Source organism: Plectropomus leopardus, chromosome 20 (assembly GCF_008729295.1).
Source record: "Plectropomus leopardus isolate mb chromosome 20, YSFRI_Pleo_2.0, whole genome shotgun sequence".
NCBI lineage: Eukaryota > Metazoa > Chordata > Actinopteri > Perciformes > Serranidae > Plectropomus > Plectropomus leopardus.
Genome location: NC_056482.1, coordinates 18,921,960 through 18,933,722, shown reverse-complemented (window position 1 = coordinate 18,933,722; position 11,763 = coordinate 18,921,960). Strand labels below are relative to the sequence as shown.

General features: G+C 37.3%; 1 long non-coding RNA gene across 1 annotated transcript; it reads right to left on the bottom strand.

Annotated features, from left to right (window-relative positions):
- Window positions 1-2,111: 2,111 nt before the first annotated feature.
- Window positions 2,112-8,519, bottom strand: LOC121959917. The gene is made up of 4 exons (XR_006106943.1): window positions 8,322-8,519; window positions 5,733-6,115; window positions 4,327-4,396; window positions 2,112-3,992 (listed from the first exon to the last, which is right to left on the bottom strand). It is a non-coding gene; the product is annotated as an uncharacterized LOC121959917 (long non-coding RNA).
- Between the last annotated feature and the right edge of the window lie 3,244 nt (window positions 8,520-11,763).

The window sequence follows — 11,763 nt, the reverse complement described above, 5'->3', positions numbered from 1 at the left end:
AAATTAAGTCACACTGACAAAGAGTGCTATTTTCTCCATCCTTCAAAATGGACTTAAATTCCTCCATAGTTATCAGCTTTGACAATTTCTGGTACTTTTGCACATTAGTTCAGGAAGAAGGGAATGTATTCAGAAAGCTTTTTGCCAAGATTTATTCTAACCCCGAGGACCAGCATGTGTAGAAAGTAATAAAACTTAAAGCACAATGCTATACAGCGTTCAACTTCTTTAGGTAGTGGTGCCTTCATAAAGAGCAGATTATCGTAGTCCAGTAAGGGTAAAAAAAAAAAAAAAAAAGTTGCCAAAATCAAAAATTACCTTGCCTGATGGGAGAAACTGAATTTAATACTTAATTCTAACACAAATGCAAGTATTCTTTTTTTCAGGGGATTATGAACTAATGAAAACATTGTTATGGATATTGTATACAATTTCTGCCAACAGATGTCCCTAAATCCTGCACACTAGACCTTTAATACCAACATAAATTGATGTAAATGGGACTGAAAATCAAAGGCAGACAGCAATAACTCAAGGACATGTGAAAGACTGATCAGTTTCAACACAACTGACTCAGCCGTAAAACAAAGTGATTGTAAACTGATACGAAGTATCAAGAAAAAGAACATCTTTCATGTAAAATCCTGCATAGCTGCAAATATTTCATGATTAGAAAAGCTGCATGTGTGCTTCTCTAGCAACGACTTGTTCCGACTAAAGTACAGTCTTTGTTTATATGAATCTGTTGGGGTTATGCAGTAAGTATATATAAAACATTGGTTTGGTGAGTGGCTTAATAATTGAAAAGTATATGTGTAAATGAAATAGTACATAAGATTACACACAAAAATTGTAGGGTCCTACATACATTAATCATTTTTTTTTTCACAGATCAGTTTATCAGGAACATCTTAACTAGTAAATAAAAGGCAATAGTTGCTGGTATAAATCAATCTTTGCTATCTGGGGCCAAACATTTATGAGAGGAAAGGAATTTTAGAATGAAACAAAACAGGATCTGGGAGGGCGTGCGCACACATTTTAGTTTCAGGTTATTGACATAGTTCACTGCAATTGTGGGAAAAAGGTGCTTTGTTTTTTCTGGGTCAGTACTTTGAATGCACCTTTTTCTTTCAGGTATGGCCACCTTTAACTTTTAGGTGATAGGTGTCGTAGAGTTATAAATCAACAATGAAGTCATAGTTTTGGGTTTTAAGGCTACTGAGGACTTGGTGAGCAAAAATGTATTACTGTTTTTATTCTCTCAAAAAAATTAGGCAAATACTCTCACTTCTCCAAAAAGTGGTATTTTTTCAACCTAATTGTCAGAGTAAATGTTGACATTATAGAAATCTGCAAACCATGGGTATGTAGCATTTGTATGTTATGTGAAAATGTTATACCTACATGGTTAAAACTGTGTTTCACTGAGTTTCTACAATGTGGTTTAACCAACATATGCTCACTCCTAACTGATCAAATACTTCAGTGGCCCTGCGGATCAAACTATTATTGTCAAAATAATATTAATAATTCACATAGGCTATAATCATTTGACATACATCACTAACATAGAATGCAGCTATACTAGCACACACGTGTTACTATAATAAGACTTCCCCTTCCTCCTCGCTCTCCGTTCTACAGCAGTTGCTTGGAGTACCGAAAAATGCAGGGCATCTCATGTAGCCACTAAATGGTTCCTTGGTGCATCGGTGTCTGACGCCGAGGGCCACTGACGCCGAGGGCCACTGACCAAGTTAAGGTATTCAACAAGTTAGGAGTGGGCCCAGGTTGGGTTTACTTGTGGTTAGGGTTAGGCAGAAAACTTAAAGTTAGAGAAAGATCATGTTTTAGCATAAATCCCACATTTTGGTGGCATAGTCCTTTTTGGAAAAGCAGTAATGTGTTTGCTAAAAAACAACCAGTGCAGTTTGTTGGTCTTGAAAAGTGAACTGCTGCTCATATACAAGTCACTTTAGAGATGTTAATATAATAAATATGGAACATACAATTGTAAAGTATCTCTGGTCTGGTGACTGGGCTGCTATTTTTTGTTCTTTTTGTCGGCCTGAGCCATCACTTCTTACAGAGAATGACAGGCTGTTGAGCAACTTACAATCCATTTATATACAAACATGCACATGCTTAATGTGCCCAACACATTGTACACACGTTGACACACAATTGTTATTCCACATACTCATAAATTTGAGAGGCTTAAGTGTGTTAAACATTCAAAACATCTTCCATGATCATCATCAGTGCTCAGTAGTTACATGCAGTCTGACTACATGAACTGATTTGTATTACAGCTACACAAAAACATAAAGAAAAACAAGACTGTAAAAAAAGTTGTCCTGCTAATGTTTTATGGTATCAAAAGAGTTACAGAAAAGGCATGTAAAACATAATAATTCAGTCAGCAGTGTACAAAAGAAAGACAATACAGCACACAAAGCACTTAACACTTGAAGGTAACTTAGTGAGGACAGATTAAAGACTTTAGTCCTCAACAAAAGGTAGTGACAGATCAAATCTGGTAAAAATCCCTGGTTTATGTGAATGGATTGCTATGGAAATAGTTTTTGGCACATGAACTCACTCTTTCAACATTATATACAAAAACACAGCAGAATGAATCACTCACCAGCACTATGGCACTCATTGGTCATCTCTCTGTATTTAAGGGAAGCTACTTCTTTGTCAAAAAGAGTGACTGATAGGTGAATGTTTTTCTAAATGTACCCAGTAATGAGCTTTTTCATATGGGAAATCTGATGAAGGAAGTAGATTTTCAGTACAGGCAGATCATGACATTTCTCACTGTGCATTCAAACTGTGAACAACATGATCATTTTAGTCTATAAAAGTCTGTTCATTTCTTGCAGAATGGCAAATTCAGTCAGTGCGTGAGAAGTCAAAAAAGATGCCCACAACACCAAAATATTTTTGATCTACTGTTTGTGGGACTGGTGGTTACAACTTTAATGGTTATTAGCACTAGATAGCCACAATAATGCATCAGAATTCTATAAATAACAGTAAGATTATTAAAGTGAATGAACACATAAAAAGCTGCTAATGGATACAGAGCATTAATAAGGAAAACTATATCATTTTATTGCACTAATAAGAAAATAATGGTAACCTAACCCAACCATAACCTCATTCCCAAACTGATGTTTTTCAGTTTTCAATTTCAATTATTCATTTCCACATAGTTCTGGGTACATATGCCAGTCCATCAGAAGTCCATTCATTTCAAACAATCATAGTCTCCAACCGTCGGCGAAACTCCTGTTTTTAGGTCTGTTTTTTCAGTACGGAATTTGCCTCAAATACGATGAAGAATATAACTTTTGTGGCAGACTTCCAGTAATATATCTCCTTTTTGTACATTTTCTTCAACTTTATTGCAATTTCTGTAGTGACTTTTATTCATCTGTAGAATAATGCATTTTGCACATACTATACGTAAACACGGACACAAAACAAAACTGTTTTGAAACGAGGCATTATCTCTAAAACTATGTTGTTCAAGCACAGATGTCTCTGCTGTGTTCATGAGGTAAAGACTCATTGACTCCAATCTGAATCCATCTTAATTAAATACCAGAGTTACACACATGCCTGTAAATATACTCTGCGTCAGTCATCTATATCCTGTCTAAATGAACAGCTTCAGAACTCTGTGATGCATGCCATTTTCCCTCAGTGAATCATGTGTCTGGTATATATACCTTAAGTTATATTTTTCCATTGTCAAATGATACATGAAAAACACAATTACTGTAGAGAAGTTGGATCATTCTTAATCTAACTCCATTTATCAGTTCAGTATTTGAGGTTTTGGGATGCTGCAACATCAGTTGTAAAGGGAAAAGTCAAAGGTCAGCCACTGAAAAAAGGTAAAATTCAACCAACTGCTATAAGCGTGCTGCAGAAGATGGAAGCTCCATAGTGTTACTGGCCACAATTTAATGGTTAACCTGGAAAAGAATGAGAGATTACGTATTTTTATTTATTTATTTTTTCTGTCTTCGTTATGGTGATTTAAAAAATCCACATTTAGAAACATATTTAAAGTGTCAGCAGTCTGTCAGTTAAAGGTACCCTGTGGAGCTTTTGACCACTAGTAGCGCTACAGAGCATTGTTTTTAATTAAGCAATGTAGTTTTGGTGCAGTATTTTCCTTCACAAAAATTAACTGTTGTAATTAAACTATGACACTTGTACATAGTTTGCGTCCAATTCTCAAATTTGATTCCCAGGTGATAAAACACAAAATGGAAAGCATTTTGGAATATTTAGCCAAATACCTACTTCAGATATAATGGAGATGCATCCACATTACACATCAATGTTGTAGCCATGTTTTTCTGCCATATGTTTCCTGTTTACAAACAAAAACACAACATTAATTTGAGAACATTTCCTTATCTTATGTTGATGTAATTGTGTGAACCAGGTGAGAGCACCACAGGTGAATGGACATGTAGCAACTTGCATGCAGCAAAAACAGACATTCACTTCAGGCAGTTTTGTTGTTGGTCTATTATTTTCAGTTGCATGATGGAACCCTTCATTCATGAGTGAAAACATGTCGACAAATGTAGACAAAACCCTGCTTTCTCACTGCGGCGTTTTGTATATAATGTTAGAACATGTAATGACAGAGTTATTGTGCCTTTCAGCCAAAAATGACGGTACTTACAGAGCCAAATTGATGTCTGTGTAAAAAGTATTAGCTGACAGGACAGGATGAATATAATGTTCAGACATTGTTTAATGTTTGTGACCCATCACTCTGAGATTAAAAAAAAGCAGCTAGCAGCAGTTAGCAGCTAACTCAAAGAGGAGGAACAGTAACTGTAAATGTCTAGTAAGCGGTAAGACAATAAGGTCCAGGAGCTTACCCTCCAAGCAGGGTCGAGATAAACCTCCATATAACACGGATGGTATAAGATTATTATGCCATTTTTTTTGTTGTTCAGAAAGAGCTGCCCAACGTGTATCTGTTATGTCATGCTAATGGCGCCCACCATAACTACATTAATAATATCCAACACAGTGATAGCTACACAAAAGACAAAACTTGGACATGAAACAGAAAAGATGGGCGGAGGAGGGAAATGCTGGGGTCTTCATTGTGGTAGTGCTGTGTGAAAAAGGGATTTAATCTGTTCAGCCAATGTGACTATAACTGCTTGTGTTTACTATCAGCCTCTACTTCATCAGGAAAGAGTTCATTGACTAAGTTTAGATCCAATGTTTCAAAACTTTGATGGACAGTGCAACTTTATTTTTGTTTTCCTTTTGACTAAGATAAGAGGATCAATATCAATGTCATGTCTTGAGTATAGTGTTGGCGCCAGGATGAAAAATATCTTAGCCTATCATAAAGAAATGGCAGGAAATTAGCCTGGCTCTGTCCAGTGTCAAATGGTTTGATTTCTCAACATAAATTAATATCAGTTTCAGTTCAACTTTAAACAAACAGGACAATGTGTACACTTCACAACTAGCTAGCTGTTTCCCTCTGCTTCCAGTTTTTATGCTAAGCTAGGCTAATTACGCCCAACCTCTAGCTGTTTTTGTAACACACAAGATTGACATCATTCTTCTCATCTCACTTTGGAAAAGACAGCAAATAAGCATTTTTGCTTAGCATAAGCAAGTTGTTCCCTCAAGAACAATGAATGATAAAACTTTCAACAATATTTCTGTACCTGTTTCTTTTCTTTTGCCTCTGCCTCATCTTGGCAACAACGAAAGCCACAATCACCGCTCCGATGATGACGGCCAGCACACTCAGGGTTAGTGGTACACTTAATGCCCCGTTGACTGTGTCCTCGCAGAATTCGCCCCGGTAGCCTAGCGCACAGTTGCACACCAAACCAATGCCGCCGCCAGGAGGACTCACACAAGTACCATGGTCATTGCACTGAGTCTCTCCACAGGTCGGCAGGTTGTAGTCGATGCCTCTCGGTTGGGGAGGAGGGAAAGAGGTGGTCATTATAGAGAAGGGAGTGAAAGGAAGGGAGGAAACAATGGAGTTATATAGGAGGGAGTGCTAAGTGTAAAGAGAATGGAAGAGGAGGGAGGTCACACCCTAAAACACAATAAGGAGACACAAAGAAAAGACACTGAGTTTTTTTCTGAAAGACAACTCAAATGGGTTTCCACAGGCTAGGTTCACTCTAACATGTCTGCAAGCAACACATACTGAAACGACCATTGTACTCTTCCAACAGTAAGTAAAAATAAAAATAAGCTGTGAAATCATGTGGTATGAAGACTATGTCTAGTCATCATCTTGTCCCAAATAGGTTAGACTGAGTTTGCAAAAACTTATTTTGAGGAACCTTTGTTAGCCAGGGGAAGGACACTTTATAGAAGTAAAGGTGATGTGATCAGTGGCTGTTCCTGCATGGAAGTCATCACATTTCATGACTAAGTTTCTTCCCATGCCAGCAATGTCCTGCTCAGTGGTTTGGTAGGGCACATTTTAAGTGACTATATCTTCATGAAAAATGTGTTGAACTTAACTCAACCTGACTGAGCCATCTCTACAGTTTGGTTTAGGTTTGTTATGCAAAAAAATCCACTAGATGTCACTGTCTCTTTAATTTGGTAGTTCTACCTTTCATCAATCCAGTCACCAGTATTGGCAATGTAACTTAGCCTATGTTTCTGCAACCCACAGATATGCAACATTTGTATGTTATTATGTAGCAAACACTTTATTATGTAGCAAATATGTTTATGTTTCAACAACACCAGGATTAAACACAGGGTTATGTTTAGGCATAAACAAAACCATTTGGTTATTGTTAGGGCTTCAACTAATGATGATTTTCATTGAAAATTCATCTGTTGATTATTTTCTCAATCAATTGATCTTTTTTTGGTCTATAAAATGTCAGAAAATGGTGAAAAACAGTCTTTCCCAAAGCCCAAGATGACATTTTTGCCCACAACCCAAAGAAGTTTGCAGTCAAAGAGGAGGATAGAAACCGGAAAATATTCACATCCAAATGCAGCAATATTTCCCTCAAAAACAATGATTGTATGTAACATATCTGTGGTATGCAGACATGTGCAATGTGAGTATTTTCATCTGGTGCTTGGGCTGATTTTATGCAGTTTGTTGGCAATAGTAGTCCTGCTCTCAAACTTACATTTTAAGACTGTGCTGCCTATAATTGGACAGTTTGCAAGCCATAAAGAATGTGGTAAATGTATAAGACAGGGACAGTCTGACGTTTTAATGATCCCTAGTTGACAAGATGTTTTCATCAGTATATTGGAACGGACTTTCATGGATGCCAATTATGTCAGAAAATCCAAAATTATCTTAATAATTCCCCTTACCACCCATATTAATACCAAAAAGTTATGTGTATACATTTCTATTTTATACATGTAAAACAAAAATAACAGCCATAAGCTAATGTGTGTATACAGCACAGCTTTTTAACAATTTCCACTGCTCATACTTAGTATGGAACTATGAGCTGCTTGTTGCTTGGTGTCTCACCCTCTGACATATTTTACTTTTAAATCATCATATACAAATGACCAAAAAGGTCTAGCAGCCTAACTGCAGAGAGTGTAATAAACCATTTGAAGAACTGTACATCTTTCCACCTTAAATGAAAAAATTAGATTTTTTTCCCCCCCGCAAGTGAAACACAAGGAAGTACTCCTCCTAGCAACTCAAGTTGTTTCATCATCAACATTAAGTGTATAAAGACAGAGACCCAAAGGACGACTGACTCAGTCTGAGCCAGGGCTGCCTGGTATCAACTCAAGACTCCTGTTAGAGAAACATCAACCTTGTTCTAATGACAAAATAAATGCATGTTAAACAATTCATCAGCTGAATCTATTGAACAGTACAGTAAATATTCACCAACATACTGGAAACTATCTATGACACAAAGGCTGCGTTTTTAGATTCTCAACTCATAAATACAACCAAGACAGACAATGTAAATCCACACTAGAAAGACGTTTACTGCCAACGTGTTGCATCACAGCTTTATACAATGTAAATACAACAGTCTGGGAAAAAAGTTACTTCTGAGATTTAAGAGACAAGACAGCTCATTATCCAGAGATATACAGCATGGTACAGTATGTTTACTGATTATCAGTGGTGGTGAAGTTATCTTACTTCTCAAGCATCTCGTCATTCAGGTTTTCCCCCAAAATAGCGTGACTGAACTTAACAATGGCATCCCTGCCAGGCGTACTGTATAATAAAACAGGACAGCAACATAACAAAATACGAGAAAATGAAAACATCTACTTACAGAAGTAAAGAAAGCAGACGTGGTGTCGCAGTAAGAAAGCTGTGAAGTTTAAATGTTGGTTTGTCCAGGTGTGTGTCTGTGTGCCAAAGGTCCTGGAAAAAAGAATCTGAAGTTCCTCTTTCAGTGAGGGAATCTGTAACAAAAGGAAGGAGGGAAGAGGAAGAAAGCCGAGACCTGTGAATACCTGCCTCCTTTTTTTCCCACAAACACACACACACACACACACACACACACACACACAATCACCCCTCCCTCTGCCTTATCTGTAAATGGGTTGAGTCACACGCTTGTTCACACCAAATATACCAAACATTTATGTGGCAACTTTAAATTTCAGAAACTAATCTTATGCCTCAGTTGATCACTCACTCAAGCTGACTCACAAAACTCTGGTATCTGTGGGAAAAACAAACGTGTCACCTTTCAGACAATGTCTCATTAAACAAACATATATGACGCCAAATAACAAAGATGAATAAAAGGTAAATGCATAAAAAATATGAAACTGACTTCTTTTTTTGAGAAGAGGATGCTGAATAACAATACAAACAACACACGCATGCACATTCACACACACCCTTACCATTATACTGAATTACAGTAGGTGTGTTTGCCAGATGAGCGGGGGCTGAAGGGAGGAGGCAGCAAGTTGAAACAAGACAAGCTGGCAAGACCCAACAAGGCTGACTGAAGTGCTATTTGTTTAAGTACCGGATCGCATCTATAGCTGGTTTCTAAAGTTATGTAACTACTTCTCTGGCGGTGCGTTTAAATACACAATACTTTGTGATCTTTATTTGTAAATGTATCACAAATAAAAAAAGAAATGAGATGCACATTTCATATCGCGTATAGTTGGCTAACTATAAAATCATTTTATTTCTAATTCACTCTGCTGCTAAAGGGCTACCAGCTAACTACAGTTTTCTCGCAATGGACGCAGGAGTTGTCATTGTGAATCAATAAACACACCTTAAATGTCAATATGACAGCATTATATATGCTTTAGTGATGTTTGGACCTTCGAGCACCTAATAAATGTATATGAATTTTTACCCAATCATGTAAACAGCAAATATTCTATTTCCTCTCAGAGAAAAAAGGTAGTGGAGCTTTCTGTCGTGACAACACTGCATCTATATTTCTAGTCCACAAAGTGGTTACACCTTTGAAATTTCCTCTAGCACCACCAGCAGGTTGACATTTTGGATTTTATTGATGTCTTGACAATGAGTAGATACTGCCATGAAATTGGGTACAGACATGGTTCCTACCAACAATGGCTCCTAGATGATGAATCCTGATGACTTTGGTCATCCCTTGAGTTTTCTGTGAGGTTAAAGGTCAAAGTTTCAGTTTGTCTTAGGTTTTTGGTCACAAACCAAATAATATGACATTCTCTCAGCTGTACTTATTCTGTAGCGTTAATTAGCAAATCTTAGCATGCTAACATACATTTAACCAAAATGGCAAACACAGTAAACAAAGCTGTGGACTCAACAGCTGCTCCTTTAATGCTAATAGTAGTGAAAAAAAATGATAGTAGCTGATCAAGCAACAAACTAACTTTTTCATGTTGTTCACGACGAGCTATTTATGTTTACACATATTGCACTGTGTTACTCTCACTGCTCAATGGCTTGCTCTTATTAAACATAAAGTAGTCAGCAGGAATCAGTCATTGTTGTGTGATTATTGCAGCATGGCTGTCTGCTCTGCTCTGCAACCCAGGTAACATTTCAAAATGCATGCTCCAATTCTTTCCATTTATCTGATTAAGGAAGTTGATCCTTGTGTATGTGTTTATCTGTAGTCATTCAGTCCTTAAATACCATATCAGTGTTTTGGAGAAAAAGATTAGACAAACATTCTCAGTAATTTTGCCTCTACAGAATTAAAAAAAGGTTCCTATTTCCATGGTAATAGGACTTACAGGATATCCAGCAGCAGCTCGGAGCAGAAGTGCTGCTTTGTGTTGAGTTTGTTCAGGCATCTGCTCATAATGCCTCTCCCAATGCTTCCCTGTAAAGCTGGGAGGAGACCACAGGGCAGACCACGACATGCTGGAGGGATTGTGTAAACAGTCTAGCCTGACTTGGCCTTGGGATCTCCTGTGGTGGGTGATCACAATTTTGGGGAAGTTTGTAGATGCATATGGCTTTTTTCAGGGTTTGCACACATTTTCACAGACAACATTTCAAAACTTTTAAAGTACTTTTCAAGGCACAATAATAAGATTTGCATAACCATTCACAACTTCTTAAACTACTTCAGGTGTTAATGCTGCCAGAGTGGGAGAGGGACAGCCGACAGTTGGCTGGTTGACTCTAAACTACCACACTCTTCTTTCCTGGCAGTAAAAAAAAAAAGTGCGTATTTGTCCTGTGAGAGACAACTGAATACCAAGGGCTGCTAAAATGCAGCACAGTACTTGCCCTACATACCCAGCATTATTTAAACATCAGATTCAAACTCTATTGAAACATAATTCTAGCTAGTTGACATTCATCAGGCATGTCCAAATTCCAGCCCGGGGGTCAAGTATGGCCCATGGCTTGACTTTCAAAGTATACTATATGAGGCTCTCCACACAATATTGATTTTACAAGCAAGATCAGTTTTGATAAGGATCACATTTTGTCCGTTCACTTCACAACGGCAGGACTATCATACAGTTTGTAGATCATGTAGGAACTATGCAGGCAGAACTAATGTATTTTCACAAACAGACAGTAAACAAACAGAACGGTTGCCTAACAGCAGACATTTCCTGCTAGGTGTCAGACATGGTCACAGCAAGGAGGCATAAAGTCAACAGTGAGAACCAAAGTTGAATCCTTTTTCACTCAAGGATGAAACAGTTGCATTTGTCTGGGACTGTTTTTAAAATAACCGATGTGATGTGAGTAGCAGCTGGCTCCCAGGTATTTTTCATAATATCTAATTCGGCCCACATTCAAAAAAGTTTGGACGTCACACACATATCAGAGCTAAAGCAGTTACAAGCACAAGTTTCTTTTAACACAACAAAATTAAATGACTTATCCAAAACTTTTTAAAAATAAATGTTATAACATTTCAAGGTCTGGAAAATGAGATTGTGGAATTCTATGACTTTCCCAGCTTTTCCTTGACTGTTGGAACCCTCTACATTATTGTGTATGATAAACCATCCATACAATGTTTGTACATGGCTTAAAAATCAATGTAAAATAGAGTTAAAATGTGACTGATACACATCCAATGTTATTTTGATCAAAATAAAATGTCTGATCTCCTTAAAAACATGAACCAGTGGAATTTGCATTTTTGATTGACCAAAATGATCAAGCCATGATAAGATACTGTATAACTCTCAGAGAAGAAGTGAAATGTGTCTGAAAAAGCATGACAACAAAGACGCCCCCGCCAATTCAAATCTTTAGATCAAGTTTGGCTGATA